This window comes from Nerophis lumbriciformis, linkage group LG09 (assembly GCF_033978685.3).
Source record: "Nerophis lumbriciformis linkage group LG09, RoL_Nlum_v2.1, whole genome shotgun sequence".
Taxonomy (NCBI): domain Eukaryota; kingdom Metazoa; phylum Chordata; class Actinopteri; order Syngnathiformes; family Syngnathidae; genus Nerophis; species Nerophis lumbriciformis.
Genome location: NC_084556.2, coordinates 55,307,501 through 55,323,822, shown reverse-complemented (window position 1 = coordinate 55,323,822; position 16,322 = coordinate 55,307,501).

The window sequence follows — 16,322 nt, the reverse complement described above, 5'->3', positions numbered from 1 at the left end:
GCCGGTCAAACAAACAAAGGCCTCCCAGCCAGGCAAAGAAAAGTCTCCCAGCCAGCCAAAGAAAAGTCTCCCAGCCAGCCAAAGAAAAGTCTCCCAGCCGGCCAAACACAAAAAAGGCCAAACACAAAAAAGGCCAAAACAGACGGCCAAACAAACACAAAAAAGGCCTCCCAGTCGGCCAAACAAACAAACCAAGGCCTCCCAGTCGGCCAAACAAACAAACCATGGCTTCCCAGTCGGCCAAACAAACAAACCATGGCCTCCCAGTCGGCCAAACAAACAAACCAAGGCCTCCCAGTCGGCCAAACAAACCAAGGCCACACAGTCGGCCAAACAAACCAAGGCCACCCAGTCGGCCAAACAAACCAAGGCCACCCAGTCGGCCAAACAAACCAAGGCCTCCCAGTCGGCCAAACAAACCAAGGCCTCACAGTCGGCCAAACAAACCAAGGCCTCCCAGTCGGCCAAACAAACCAAGGCCTCCCAGTCGGCCAAACAAACCAAGGCCTCCCAGTCGGCCAAACAAACCAAGGCCTCCCAGTCGGCCAAACAAACAAACCAAGGCCTCCCAGTCGGCCAAACAAACAAACCAAAGCCTCCCAGTCGGCCAAACAAACAAACCAAGGCTTCCCAGCCGGCCAAACAAACAAACCAAGGCTTCCCAGCCGGCCAAACAAACAAACCAAAGCCTCCCAGTCGGCCAAACAAACAAACCAAAGCCTCCCAGTCGGCCAAACAAACCAAAGGCTTCCCAGCCGGCCAAACAAACAAAGGCTTCCCAGCCGGTCAAACAAACAAAGGCCTCCCAGCCAGCCAAAGAAAAGTCTCCCAGCCAGCCAAAGAAAAGTCTCCCAGTCGGCCAAACACAAAAAAGGCCAAAACAGACAGCCGGCCAAACACAAAAAAGGCCAAACACAAAAAAGGCCAAAACAGACGGCCAAACAAACACAAAAAAGGCCTCCCAGCCAGCCAAAGAAAAGTCTCCCAGTCGGCCAAACACAAAAAAGGCCAAAACAGACGGCCAAACAAACAAACCAAGGCCTCCCAGTCGGCCAAACAAACAAACCAAGGCCTCCCAGTCGGCCAAACAAACAAACCAAGGCCTCCCAGTCGGCCAAACAAACAAACCAAGGCCTCCCAGTCGGCCAAACAAACAAACCAAGGCCTCCCAGTCGGCCAAACAAACAAACCAAGGCCTCCCAGTCGGCCAAACAAACAAACCAAGTCCTCCCAGTCGGCCAAACAAACAAACCAAGGCCTCCCAGTCGGCCAAACAAACCAAGGCCTCCCAGTCGGCCAAACAAACCAAGGCCTCCCAGTCGGCCAAACAAACAAACCAAAGCCTCCCAGTCGGCCAAACAAACAAACCAAAGCCTCCCAGTCGGCCAAACAAACAAACCAAAGCCTCCCAGCCGGCCAAACAAACAAACCGAGGCTTCCCAGCCGGCCAAACAAACAAACCGAGGCTTCCCAGCCGGCCAAACAAACAAACCGAGGCTTCCCAGCCCGCCAAACAAACAAAGGCTTTTCAGCCGGCCAGCCAAACAAAGTCTTCCCAGCCGGCCAGCCAAACAAAGTCTTCCCAGCCGGCCAAACAAACAAAGGCTTCCCAGCCGGCCAAACAAACAAAGGCTTCCCAGCCGGCCAAACAAACAAAGGCTTCCCAGCCGGTCAAAGAAAAGTCTCCCAGCCAGCCAAAGAAAAGTCTCCCAGTCGGCCAAACACAAAAAAGGCCAAAACAGACGGCCGGCCAAACACAAAAAAGGCCAAAACAGACGGCCAAACAAACACAAAAAAGGCCTCCCAGTCGGCCAAACAAACACAAAAAAGGCCTCCCAGTCGGCCAAACAAACAAACCAAGGCCTCCCAGTCGGCCAAACAAACAAACCAAGGCCTCCCAGTCGGCCAAACAAACAAACCAAGGCCTCCCAGTCGGCCAAACAAACAAACCAAGCCCTCCCAGTCGGCCAAACAAACAAACCAAGGCCTCCCAGTCGGCCAAACAAACAAACCAAGGCCTCCCAGTCGGCCAAACAAACAAACCAAGGCCTCCCAGTCGGCCAAACAAACAAACCAAGGCCTCCCAGTCGGCCAAACAAACAAACCAAGGCCTCCCAGTCGGCCAAACAAACAAACCAAGGCCTCCCAGTCGGCCAAACAAACAAACCAAGGCCTCCCAGTCGGCCAAACAAACACACAAAAGGCCTCCCAGCCGGCCAAACAAACACACAAAAGGCCAAAACAGACGGCCAAACAAACACACAAAAGGCCTCCCAGACGGCCAAACAAACACAAAAAAGGCCAAAACAGACGGCCAAACAAACACTAAACAAAGGCCTCGCAGCCTGTCCAACAAACAAAGGCCTCCCAGCCGGTCAAACAAACAAAGGCCTCCCAGCCGGTCAAACAAACAAAGACCTCCCAGCCGGTCAAACAAACAAAGGCCTCCCAGCCAGGCAAAGAAAAGTCTCCCAGCCAGCCAAAGAAAAGTCTCCCAGCCAGCCAAAGAAAAGTCTCCCAGCCGGCCAAACACAAAAAAGGCCAAACACAAAAAAGGCCTCCCAGTCGGCCAAACAAACAAACCAAGGCCTCCCAGTCGGCCAAACAAACAAACCATGGCCTCCCAGTCGGCCAAACAAACAAACCAAGGCCTCCCAGTCGGCCAAACAAACAAACCAAGGCCACCCAGTCGGCCAAACAAACCAAGGCCACCCAGTCGGCCAAACAAACCAAGGCCACCCAGTCGGCCAAACAAACCAAGGCCTCCCAGTCGGCCAAACAAACCAAGGCCTCCCAGTCGGCCAAACAAACCAAGGCCTCCCAGTCGGCCAAACAAACCAAGGCCTCCCAGTCGGCCAAACAAACCAAGGCCTCCCAGTCGGCCAAACAAACCAAGGCCTCCCAGTCGGCCAAACAAACCAAGGCCTCCCAGTCGGCCAAACAAACAAACCAAGGCCTCCCAGTCGGCCAAACAAACAAACCAAGGCCTCCCAGTCGGCCAAACAAACAAACCAAAGCCTCCCAGTCGGCCAAACAAACAAACCAAGGCTTCCCAGCCGGCCAAACAAACAAACCAAGGCTTCCCAGCCGGCCAAACAAACAAACCAAGGCTTCCCAGCCGGCCAAACAAACAAACCAAGGCTTCCCAGCCCGCCAAACAAACAAACCAAGGCTTCCCAGCCCGCCAAACAAACAAAGGCTTCCCAGCCCGCCAAACAAAGGCTTCCCAGCCGGCCAAACAAACAAAGGCTTCCCAGCCGGCCAAACAAACAAAGGCTTCCCAGCCGGCCAAACAAACAAAGGCTTCCCAGCCGGTCAAACAAACAAAGGCCTCCCAGCCAGCCAAAGAAAAGTCTCCCAGCCAGCCAAAAAAAAGTCTCCCAGTCGGCCAAACACAAAAAAGGCCAAAACAGACGGCCGGCCAAACACAAAAAAGGCCAAAACAGACAGCCGGCCAAACACAAAAAAGGCCAAACACAAAAAAGGCCTCCCAGCCAGCCAAAGAAAAGTCTCCCAGCCAGCCAAAGAAAAGTCTCCCAGTCGGCCAAACACAAAAAAGGCCAAAACAGACGGCCGGCCAAACACAAAAAAGGCCAAAACAGACGGCCGGCCAAACACAAAAAAGGCCAAAACAGACGGCCGGCCAAACAAACAAACCAAGGCCTCCCAGTCGGCCAAACAAACAAACCAAGCCTCCCAGTCGGCCAAACAAACAAACCAAGGCCTCCAAGTCGGCCAAACAAACCAAGGCCTCCCAGTCGGCCAAACAAACAAACCAAGGCCTCCCAGTCGGCCAAACAAACAAACCAAGGCCTCCCAGTCGGCCAAACAAACAAACCAAGGCCTCCCAGCCGGCCAAACAAACAAACCAAGGCCTCCCAGCCGGCCAAACAAACAAACCAAGGCCTCCCAGCCGGCCAAACAAACAAACCAAGGCCTCCCAGCCGGCCAAACAAACAAACCAAGGCCTCCCAGCCGGCCAAACAAACAAACCAAGGCCTCCCAGCCGGCCAAACAAACAAACCAAGGCCTCCCAGCCGGCCAAACAAACAAACCAAGGCCTCCCAGCCGGCCAAACAAACAAACCAAGGCCTCCCAGCCGGCCAAACAAACAAACCAAGGCCTCCCAGCCGGCCAAACAAACAAACCAAGGCCTCCCAGCCGGCCAAACAAACAAACCAAGGCCTCCCAGCCGGCCAAACAAACAAACCAAGGCCTCCCAGCCGGCCAAACAAACAAACCAAGGCCTCCCAGTCGGCCAAACAAACCAAAGCCTCCCAGTCGGCCAAACAAACAAACCAAAGCCTCCCAGTCGGCCAAACAAACAAACCAAAGCCTCCCAGTCGGCCAAACAAACAAACCAAAGCCTCCCAGTCGGCCAAACAAACAAACCAAGGCCTCCCAGTCGGCCAAACAAACAAACCAAGGCCTCCCAGTCGGCCAAACAAACAAACCAAGGCCTCCCAGTCGGCCAAACAAACAAACCAAGGCCTCCCAGTCGGCCAAACAAACAAACCAAGGCCTCCCAGCCGGCCAAACAAACAAACCAAGGCCTCCCAGCCGGCCAAACAAACAAACCAAGGCCTCCCAGCCGGCCAAACAAACAAACCAAGGCCTCCCAGCCGGCCAAACAAACAAACCAAGGCCTCCCAGCCGGCCAAACAAACAAACCAAGGCCTCCCAGCCGGCCAAACAAACCAAGGCCTCCCAGCCGGCCAAACAAACAAACCAAGGCCTCCCAGCCGGCCAAACAAACAAACCAAGGCCTCCCAGTCGGCCAAACAAACAAACCAAGGCCTCCCAGTCGGCCAAACAAACAAACCAAGGCCTCCCAGTCGGCCAAACAAACAAACCAAAGCCTCCCAGTCGGCCAAACAAACCAAAGCCTTCCAGTCGGCCAAACAAACAAACCAAAGCCTCCCAGTCGGCCAAACAAACCAAGGCTTCCCAGCCGGCCAAACCAAGGCTTCCCAGCCGGCCAAACCAAGGCTTCCCAGCCGGCCAAACCAAGGCTTCCCAGCCGGCCAAACCAAGGCTTCCCAGCCGGCCAAACCAAGGCTTCCCAGCCGGCCAAACCAAGGCTTCCCAGCCGGCCAAACCAAGGCTTCCCAGCCGGCCAAACCAAGGCTTCCCAGCCGGCCAAACAAACAAAGGCTTCCCAGCCGGCCAAACAAACAAAGGCTTCCCAGCCGGCCAAACAAACAAAGGCTTCCCAGCCGGCCAAACAAACAAAGGCTTCCCAGCCGGCCAAACAAACAAAGGCTTCCCAGCCGGCCAAACAAACATACAAAGGCCTCCCAGCCGGCCAAACAAACAATACTTGAATTTCAGTGCAAATTCAAGTATTTCTATATATACACACACAAATATTTTTTAATTTAGTGCAAATTCAAGTATTTCTCTATCTATACACAAATACATACATATATACACACTCTTGAATTTGCACTGTAATTCAAGAATTTCTAGATATACAAGACACACACACACACATATATATATATATATATATACATATATATATATATACACACACACACACACACACACACACACACATATATATAAAAGAAATGTATATATAGAAATACTTGAATTTGCACTGAAATTCAAGAATGAATATATATAACAAATGTATATATAGAAATACCTGAATTTGCACTGAAATTCAAGAATGAATATATATATAACAAATGTATATATAGAAATACCTAAATTTGCACTGAAATTCAAGAATGAATATATATATAACAAATGTATATATAGAAATACCTAAATTTGCACTGAAATTCAAGAATGAATATATATAACAAATGTATATATAGAAATACCTGAATTTGCACTGAAATTCAAGAATGAATATATATATAACAAATGTATATATAGAAATACCTGAATTTGCACTGAAATTCAAGAATGAATATATATATATATACATGATATATATAGAAATATCTGAATTTGCACTGAAATTCAAGAATGAATATATATATAGAAATATCTGAATTTGCACTGCAATTCAAGAATATATATATATATATCTGAATTTGCACTGAAATTCAAGAATGAATATATATATATATATGATATATAGAAATATCTGAATTTGCACTGAAATTCAAGAATGAATATATATATATAGAACTGTCTGAATTTGCACTGAAATTCAAGAATGAATACATATATGATATATAGAAATATCTGAATTTGCACTGAAATTCAAGAATATATATGTATGATATATATAGAAATACCTGAATTTGCACTGAAATTCAAGAATGAATATATATATATGATATATAGAAATACCTGAATTTGCACTGATTCAAGAATATATATATATATATATATATATATATATAGAAATACCTGAATTTGCACTGATTCAAGAATATATATATATATATATATAGAAATACCTGAATTTGCACTGATATTCAAGAATGAATATATATATATATAGAAATACCTGAATTTGCACTGATATTCAAGAATGAATATATATAGAGAAATACCTGAATTTGCACTGATATTCAAGAATACACACACACACACACACTAAGAAGGATGCGGTGGAAAGCACATTTTTTCCTCCACCCTGAAACAAAAGGAACGCAAAAGAAAACTTACGGATTCAAATCTACCAAGAACCCACCCACAGTTGAGGAACTAAAGGATTTTGAGAACGACATGCTCAAAATGATACAATCAGTCAAATTCAAGCCAGTCCGCAACCCACTCCTCACCAAGCTGAAAAATGACAAGGAGCGCATCAAGAAAGTAAACAACCTCATCATAGCTGCCGATAAAACCACAAACTTCTACAGAATGGACATACCAGAACATAACACCTTACTGGACAGAAGCATCACCAAATCATACAAAAAAGCACAACCCAACACTTTACAGAACATCCACCTGGAAAATAAAAGGATCGCGGCTGAACTGGACATTGAGGACAGGGTGGACGCCACAGCCAACAAGGAAGCCTTCATCACATTGAAGGACCACAAACCCAACTTCGCAAATAACCCAACATGCCGACTAATAAACCCAACTAAATCTGAAATAGGAAAAATCAGCAAAATAATCCTGGACAGAGTCAACACAAAAATCAAGGACAAAACACCACTCAACCAATGGAGAAATACAGCAGCAGTAATCAAATGGTTCAACAACATCCAAGACAAACAGCACAACTTTATCTCCTTCGATATCGAAGAATTTTACCCTTCCATCACGCAAGACCTACTGACTCAAGCACTAGACTTCGCCTCAATCACAGGCAACGAAAGAAACATCATCATCCACGCAAAAAACTCCATACTCATCCACAACAGTACACCATGGCAAAAAAAGAACAATTCAATATTTGACGTCACTATGGGAAGTTTTGACGGAGCAGAAACGTGTGAACTCGTTGGGAGTTTCCTCCTCTCCCAGCTCGCTAGCCTCAACCTGAACCTTGGTATTTACCGTGATGACGGACTGGCAGTGTGTCGCGCCTCGCTAAGGAGCAGCGAGAATACCAAGCGCATATGCCAAATTTTCAAAGAGAACGGCCTACGGATCACGATTGAAGCCAACAAGCACACAGTCACCTTCCTCGACGTCACTTTCAACCTGAGAAATAACAGCTACCAACCATTCACGAAATCCAACACAACACTCCAATACGTGCACCATGACAGCAACCACCCACCCACCACCACGAAAAGAATACCTACCGGAATTAATAAAAGGCTATCGATGCTGTCATCTAGCAAAGCTGAATTTGACCAAGCAACCCCCCCGTACCAAAAAGCCCTTGATGAAAGCGGATACAATTTCACCCTCACCTATGAACCCACGCCAGGAAACCAACCAAAAAAGAACAGAAAACGAATCATCATCTGGTACAACCCCCCATACAGCAAAAACGTTTCAACTAAAATTGGCCACAAATTCCTCACTCTGATTGACAAACACTTCCCCAAAGGCAACACCCTAAGAAAAGTATTCAACAAGAACAACATTAAATTGAGCTACAGCTGTATGAACAATATACGACAAATTATCTCAAACCACAACAAAACAATTGCAAATGAGCCGTCGGCCCCCGGACAGAGCGACCCCAAAACCAACAAAGGCTGCAACTGCCGCAAGAAACCTGATTGCCCTCTCAACGGGGGGTGCTTACAAACATCAGTTGTTTACCAATCTAAGGTAACACGCAAGGACATTAACACATCAGACACATATGTAGGATTAACCGAGGGAGAGTTTAAAACCAGATGGAACAATCACAAGGCTTCTTTCAGGAACTAAAACCTGCGGAATACCACAGAACTCAAACACATTCGGGACCTCAAAGACAATAATGTTGAATATTTAACAACATGGCAAATTCTTGCATCCAGCACACCTTACAATAGTGGTAATAAAAGATGCAACCTATGCTTGAAAGAGAAACTGATTATATACCGTCCAGACCTGTCATCCCTCAACAAGCGCAGCGAAATTGTATCAGCATGCCGCCACAGACGGAAACACCTCCTAGGTAACACATGAGCCAATCACCACGCCCCTACGCCAGCCTGTACCCACCCACTCTGTGCCCTATATAAACCATGGTATGTGAATGCTCCCATTAAAATCTCCTGATGATTGAGGGAACCCCTCATGAAACAGGCCTGTAGAGATGAAGTAGTCTTGTGATTTTTTTTCCCACACACATACAAAAGAAATGTATGTATATAGAAATACTTGAATCTGCACTGATATTCAAGAATTTCTATATATAACAAATATATATATATATATATATATATATATATATATACACACATATATATATATCGAAATACCTGAATTTGCACTGATATTCAAGAATTTCTATATATATATATATATATATATATATATATATATATATATGAAATGTATACATAGAAATACCTGAATTTGCACTGAAATTCAAGTATTTCTTATGTGTACATCTGCATACGAGAGGGGCGGCATGGCGTAGTGGGTAGAGCAACCGTGCCAGAAACCTGAGGGTTGCAGGTTCGCTCCCCGCCTCTTACCATCCAAAAATAGCTGCCGTTGTGTCCTTGGGCGGGACACTTCACCCTTTGCCACTCACACCGGTGAATTGAATGACAGGTGGTGGTCGGAGGGGCCGTTGGCGCAAATTGCAGCCACGCTTCAGTCAGTCTACCCCAGGGCAGCTGTGGCTATGAAAGTAGCTTACCACCACCAGGTGTGAACGAATGATGGGTTCTACATGTAAAGCGACTTTGGGTACTTAGAAAAGCGCTATATAAATCCCAGTTATTATTACATACACACATAAGAAACACTTGAATTTCAGTGCTTCTCCCGGAACAACCATTCTCCCGAATTTCCATCCGGCCCTGAGTGAGGACAGCCTGTCGTCACGTCCGCTTTTTGTGCAGGCCTCGTCACATTATAACATCTACGGCTTTTGGAGCTCAGTGCACCAACTGCACACACAAGAAGGAGACTATTATATATGTCTCTGTTATCCATAGGTTTATCTATAACCCATAAAGTAGGCAGGCACGGAGCTATTTCTCAGCGTGTGTTTATTCCAGCCGGCACGTTAACACACTGACACAACATCCAGATTCCCATCATGCATTGCTTCAAAAGTACGGCAAGTAGTGATGTCCAAACAAAGACTGACAATAGAACGAGGATGGACAATTCAACCCTGAACTCACTCCTTTCCCGCAAATTAAATTTCACCTATGCTACTTCAAAGGCTGTGCTACTGGCTGCAAAGCATTGCACTTTAAAATACAACAATGAGTAGGAGTGTTGTGTATGTATATATATGTAAATTATATTAATTATTATATGTATAAGGAATACTTGAATTTGCATTGAAATTCAAGTATATCTTTTGTGTATATATATAAATAAAATAAATACTTGAATTTCAGTGCAAATTCAAGTATTTCTTATATATAATAAAATAAATACTTGAATTTCAGTGCAAATTCAAGTATTTCTTATATATACACATACATATATATACACACAGACACACACACACACACACACACACAAACACTACTCATTGTTGTATTTGAAAGTGCAATGCTTTGCAGCCAGTAGCACAGCCTTTGAAGTAGCATAGGTGAAATTTAATTTGCGGGAAAGGAGTGAGTTTAGGGTTGAATTGTCCATCCTCGTTCTATTCTGTCAGTCTTTGTTTGGACATCACTACTTGCCGTACTTTTGAAGCAATGCATGATGGGAATCTGGATGTTGTGTCAGTGTGTTAACGTGCCGGCTGGAATAAACACACTGAGAAATATCTCCGTGCCTTCCTACTTTATGGGTTATAGATAAACCTATGGATAACAGAGACATATATAATAGTCTCCTTCTTGTGTGTGCAGTTGGTGCACTGAGCTCCAAAAGCCGTAGATGTTATAACGTGACTGGGCCGGCACAAAAAGCGGACATGACAGGCTGTCCTCACTCAAGCCCGGCTGGAAATCGAGAGAAATTCGGGAGAATGGTTGTTCCGGGAGAAGCACTGAAATTCAAGTATTTTTTATGTGTACATCTACATACACATATACACATAAGAAATACTTGAATTTCAGTGCTTCTCCCGGAACAACCATTCTCACAAATTTCCATCCGGCCTTGAGTGAGGACAGCCTGTCGTCACGTCCGCTTTTCGTGCCGGCCTCGTCACGTTATAACATCTACGGCTTTTGGAGCTCAGTGCACCAACTGCACACACAAGAAGGAGACTATTATATATGTCTCTGTTATCCATAGGTTTATCTATAACCCATGAAGTAGGCAGGCACGGAGCTATTTCTCAGTGTGTTTATTCCAGCCGGCACGTTAATACGCTGACACAACATCCAGATTCCCATCATGCATTGCTTCAAAAGTACGGCAAGTAGTGATGTCCAAACAAAGACTGACAGAATAGAACAAGGATGGACAATTCAACCCTGAACTCACTCCTTTCCTGCAAATTAAATTTCACCTATGCTACTTCAAAGGCTGTGCTACTGGCTGCAAAGCATTGCACTTTCAAATACAACAATGAGTAGGAGTGTTGTGTATGTATATATGTATATTATATTAAAAATATTATTATTATTATTATTATTATATGTATAAGGAATACTTGAATTTGCATTGAAATTCAAGTATATATTTTGTGTATATATATATAAATAAAATAAATACTTGAATTTCAGTGCAAATTCAAGTATTTCTTATATATAATAAAATAAATACTTGAATTTCAGTGCAAATTCAAGTATTTCTTATATATACATACATATAAACACACTCTACTCATTGTTGTATTTGAAAGTGCAATGCTTTGCAGCCAGTAGCACAGCCTTCAAAGGAGCATAGGTGAAATTTAATTTGCGGGAAAGGAGTGAGTTCAGGGTTGAATTGTCCATCCTCATTCTATTCACTGTCAGTCTTCGTTTGGACATCACTACTTGCCGTACTTTTGAAGCAATGCATGATGGGAATCTGGATGTTGTGTCAGTGTGTTAACGTGCCGGCTGGAATAAACACACGCTGAGAAATAGCTCCGTGCCTTCCTACTTTATGGGTTATAGATAAACCTATGGATAACAGAGACATATATAATAGTCTCCTTCTTGTGTGTGCAGTTGGTGCACTGAGCTCCAAAAGCCGTAGATGTCATAACGTGACTGGGCCGGCACAAAAAGCGGACATGATGACACCTACAACATATTAAATAAAAACATAGAAAAAACTAGCAGCAGCGGTAAAGTTTAGATCCATGAAGGAAAGAAGTGAATGAATGTTTATAACTGAATACATTCACATATGCATACACATTTGTTTTCTTTTTTTCTTAATGAAGTAACGTTTATGACAACCTTTATCCAAAACACAATATAGAAGAGATATACCATAATTCATAAGTTTTTTTTTGGTTTGTTTTTTTAAAACGCTTACAAAAAAGTCGGACCCCAAAAATGTACTGTGGGACCCCATTTTGAAAATTCCTAGCGCAAACACTGCTGTCAGAGGAGAAAACTGCTGTATTTAAATAAATATCTATAAAGCAAGTTCGAGTATTGGCAAATTTTCACCTAGTCCCGGCCTTGGCACGCATATACGTGTCCTCTTTTTGGGATTTCACAATATGGTCAGCCTAATTAAAGCAGCTAAGCACAAGATAGAAGCAACCCTCGACTAACACCCTCCCCCTTACACCTCCACGGATCCTAAATAACCAAATGTTAATCAAACGGATTTTTAATGTATATAATTGTTGTTCTTATGCTATCTGAACTCACTATGTTCTCCTCATCCCACCCCCCGGATTGTAAATCATTCAATGTATATACTCTGATTAACTTGTGCGATGACTGTATTATGATGATAGTACATATATATTTGTGCCATGAATTGATTACGTGGACCCCGACTTAAACAAGTTGAAAAACGTATCCGGGTGTTACCATTTAGTGGTCAATTGTACGGAATATGTACTTAACTGTACAATCTACTAATAACAGTTTCAATCAATCAATCAATAGAAAGCACACGATAGAAAGCATCAACACATACAGTAGAAAGCAAGCGAAAAAGACCAAAGTATTAGTCACTGTGAATAAAAAAAACGTATTTTCAATCAATCATCAATAGAAAGCACATGATAGAAAGCATCAACACAAACAGTAGAAAGCAAGTGAAAAAGACCAAAGTATAACTCACTGTGAACAAAACCCGTCCGATCCACATCCGTCACAAAAGAATAATGATGAAGCGCCGAAGGAGGAACTCGGGTGGAACTAAATAGAACTAATTAAACGAGCAACAGGTGTGCTCACAGCTGTAGACACGGAGCAGATAGTAAAAGTGCCGTAAAAGACAGAGAGCAAACAGGAAACAGTAACAAAACAAGAGCACCAGGACAGGAAGTGATTTCAAACACAGTAAAAGCAAATATAACCAAAGTGTCAGTAGCACTTCTGACACACACATATATATATATATATATATATATATATATATATATATATATATACATATATTAGACCGAGACGTTATTTTGCGGCCCTCACCTTAATAGGAAAGTGTAATGTTAGTGCGAGTTTCACATGAATGGCGCTTGACAGCGTTGTGTGCGGAGCTGCAGGAATCTACCAATCACGGTGTGGTATATGGCTCTCGAGGGCCGAACATTGACGTCACTTGCGTGATGCAAACAGAGAAACGTTCTAAATAAAGTATTCTATTTAAGTTACTTTGAATTTACAACCCCCTGGCGCTGCTTTGTACTGTTTTTGTATTTACTTTGATTATTATTTTCAACTGTTTGTTAATGTTGAAATTTATAAATAAAGGTTTATATAAAAAAAGGTTTTAAATAAAGTGGTCCTCGTGTAAAACTGGAGCCTCCGTGTTTGTTATTGTAACCGAGGGTTTATATATGTCGCCTATACTGTATGAAAACTACAAAATAACAAACACGGAGGCTCTAGTTTTACACGAGGACCACTTTATTTCCTTTCTTTCAAAAACCTCCGCTTCACCCAACGTGTCACCCTTTCCGCTCTTAGGGCCTTCAAAATAAGAGCTCAAGGCATATACTGTATAACAGCTTATAACAGGAATTTAACATCACAAAGAGGCAAGCCCGTAAAAATAAGTTACATACCTCCCCTCCTACAAAAGCAAACGTCCTTGTTTCAACACAGCAACAGGATAAGTGCAAAAACAACACAGGCAGTTAAAACAAAAAACATAAACCTTTCCCCCCAAATATACAGAGCCTCACACACACAACAACAACAACAACAACAACAACAACAAAAATGTAACCGAGGGTTTATATATGTCGCCTATACTGTATAAAACTACAAAATAATGTAACCTATTTTTATGGGCTTGCCTCTTTGTAATGTTAAGTTCCTGTTGTAAGTACCATTTACCATTTAAGCTGTTATACAGTATATGCCTTGAGCTCTTATTTCGAAGGCCCTAAGAGCGGAAGTGGTGACACGTTGAGTGGAGCGGAGGTTTTAAAAGGAAGGATATAAATTGGTCCTCGTGTAAAAGTGGAGCCTCCGTGTTTGTTATTTTGTACTTTTATACAGTATAGGCGACATATATAAAAACCTCCGCTCCACTCAACGTGTCGCCACTTCCGCTCTTAGGGCCTTCAAAATAAGGGCTCAATGCATATACTGTATAACAGCTTATAACAGGAACTTCCATCCATCCATTTCCTACCGCTTGTCCCTTTTGGGGTCGCGGGGGGTGCTGGAGCCTATCTCAGCTGCATTCGGGCGAAAGGCGGGATACACCCTGGACAAGTCGTCATCTCATCGCAGGTAGAACAGGAACTTAACATCACAAAATGAAAGAGGCTCCGCCCCCTTCCTTCTTTCTTTGTGGACACGCCTACTTTGGTCATGTTCACTTTCATAACGTGTCTTCATGAAGAATGACAGACGTTTATCTTCATCTCAGGACAAAAGTAAACACTCCAAAAGTGTACTTCTCCAAAACACACAAAAAGTACTTGATCATTTCTTCCTTTACTAGTACTTGACAAAGTCGCTTGGAAGTAGGAGTACATCAACACAAGTACCTTGCTAAAATTAACACTCTTTATTAAATTGCAGTATATTCACGTATTTGTTACGTAACATTCAAGTACAAAATGTAAATCAAACATACATTTAGTTATAACATTCTCTTTTTATTACATAATATCAACATTTATTTACATTCAGATATTTAATGATCACACATTCTGTTATTTATTACATTTATTGTTATTTATTCTTTGAAATTAAGCATTCATTCATGTATTCTCAACATGCATATATAAGTATTACATTGTTTTTATTGTACACAGTAGTCATTTTCTACCTTTAAGTACTTATTACTATGATTACTGTTAATAAGTGAAGGGAAAGCAGGTGCCTTGCCCAAGGACACATCGGCAGTGACTCAGATGGCAGAAGCGGGGATCGAACCTGGAACCCTCGAGTTGCTCCACCACCCGAGCCACGCTTTTACTTTCCCCATTAGCATATTATTACTACTATTATTGCTAGTATTACCATTAAAATGTGTTTTTTCTTCAATCTTCATCTTGGGAGTTCTTGTCCTGCAGTGAAAATGCAAAGAAAAAGCAACAACAAAAATTCACCTTGTTTGTTATTTGTCAACGAAAGCAAAGAAAAAAAGTTATTTTTGCTGGTGTAAGAATAAAAAGAAGACGTTTTATAAAATGTGTTTTCATTAAAAACAGTTAGAAACGTATTTTATTTTGGTGACAACAGACTGGACAACTTTGGTTCTGTTAGAACAAACATATAAAAATAGAAGACGGACATTCTTTACAGTATTTCTTTTTCTACAGTGACATGAAAGTAAACGATGTAACAACGTGGACTGGAGTACTACCAAAGTACAGTAGTACTACTAAAGAGAAACAAGTGGACTGCTATGTATGTGTATATATATATATATATATATGTATATATACATATATATATATATATATATATACATATACACATATATATATATATATATATATATACACATATATTCTTTTGGCAGCTTAGTCACAGATGACCATGCTAATTTACGCTCTTGTGTCAGACACTTATTTCAATTTGATGTTTATTTTTTTATTTAATTTATTTTAAATGTTTTACATTTTGTAATGGTACTTTAATTATCATTAAGTTTATTGATTTATTTTTTTAATTTAAATCGTTTGTCATCCTGTTTTAGTCAAATATTAGTAATAACTTTTCAGTTTTAATGAGTGTTGTAATTATACAATGCACATATTTAATTATCATTTTCACATTTGAACTTGATGTTTTGTTGATACGGTACATTCATGTTTGTTGACAACGCCTAGCATGGCTGTACAAGCCAATTCTTGAGTGACAGTCCCTGTTGCACTTAGTGCAAACATGTGTAGAGACTTCCTCCCGCTCCTGCTGTGCGATGGTATTTGCAGTACGTTTCCTCCTGTCTCTCTTCTCCTCTGCGAGCTGGCCTCTCCTCAAATCAGCCTCTGCGATACCCCGTCTCACCGCTTGATGCCAGACATTTCGGTTTTCCGCCTGTATCTCCCAGCTGTCTAGAAGAATATTACACGCCTTCAGATCTCTCTTGCATGCGTCCTTGAACCGGAGGAAGGGACGGCCAACACGTCTGGAACCAGCAGCCAGTTGTCCATACATAATGTCCTTGGGCAGCCGTCCGTCCTCCATCCGCCGAACATGTCCCAGCCATCGAAGACGGCGCTGGCTAAGAAG